Source organism: Aplysia californica, unplaced genomic scaffold, assembly GCF_000002075.1.
Source record: "Aplysia californica isolate F4 #8 unplaced genomic scaffold, AplCal3.0 scaffold01076, whole genome shotgun sequence".
NCBI lineage: Eukaryota > Metazoa > Mollusca > Gastropoda > Aplysiida > Aplysiidae > Aplysia > Aplysia californica.
Window position 1 is genome coordinate 170,916 of NW_004798346.1, and position 1,334 is coordinate 172,249.

Consider the following 1,334-nt stretch of genomic DNA (forward strand, 5'->3'; position numbering starts at 1 on the left):
GGGGGTTCAGTCGATTAAGGAACACAACTGATGATCGGAACTGTATACGTTACTACCCTAGTATAACAAAGGTTCTATCTGATCATTACCTAGAATTTAGTTTGTTTGAGGTTGTTTTTCTTAAAAAGAAATTTGACGTTAAAAATGTTGAGTTCAAAACAAGTTAAGCTTTATCGAATGCAATTCTTGGAACACTTTGATAACGACTCCAAAATATAATTTTACAACTTTTGACTGAGCAGATGGAACATTTATTGGTTTCTGACCTCACGGTTTTTATTACTCAAACGGCTAAAAATGTCCAAAAGAGCTTTGTAATTCTAAGGTGGTGACCAGATAAATCACTCAAATGGAGAGTAGTAGATATCTTCATTGAACTACACAAATAAGAAATAAGGAAATAGCAACTGAGAACTACCAACACATTACCATTACTATAATTCCGCCAACAAGACATTATGTAGGAATATCTGTGCGGAATGGTGTAACTTTGTTTATCTTGCTCTTCAGAGTAACTTTGATAATGAAAAATGAAATGACGATTGCAGCATTTGCAAATAAATAGGCACAACGAAAGAATTAAAAGAAAGAATTAAAGGAAAGAATGAGAGGAAAGAAAGAAAAAAAGAAAGAAAGAAAGAAAGAGAGAAAGAAAGAAAGAGAGAAAGAAAGAAAGAAAGAAAGAAAGAAAGAAAGAAAGAAAGAAAGAAAGAAAGAAAGCGAGTTCTCCAGTCTAAGAAAAAAATCTCTAATCACCAAACAGTTTATTAGAGAAACAAGACACAGCCAAAATCAATGCTAGAATTAGCTTGCCGATTTCAAGCGACAAACTTGTACTCATATAGACCTAACATGCAACCTTTGTTACAGATAAGAAAACCAAAATATTCGATAGTATCGAGTGTCCATATCGAATAGTGTTCACCTGTAGACAGTCGCCAGCGTGTGTCGCCTCGGGATACGTTCACACTATCCTAACTCTTCCTTCGCGGGACCACCTACCACACAGTTACAAAATATCTGTCAAATTTCCCTCACATTAGATCAAACCAGCGTTTGTAGACGCGAGAAAAACGACAGAGCGTGATTCCGGCGATACGGACGACGCCATCATGTCTGAATGACGTCACAAGATGGCTGCGACAAGCTGAAAGTATTTTTCCTATGCTACTTGTGACTCGGTGTCCTTTTGTGGGTTTTTAAAAAATGGTTTTATTATCTGTAAGCCCGAAATAAGGATGAGAGTGTTGTCCTGAAAAAAGTAGTGTTAAATGTGTACTTGTGTGAGTATGTGTGCGTGTGTTTTGGAGTGTGTGTGTGTGTGTGTGTGTGTG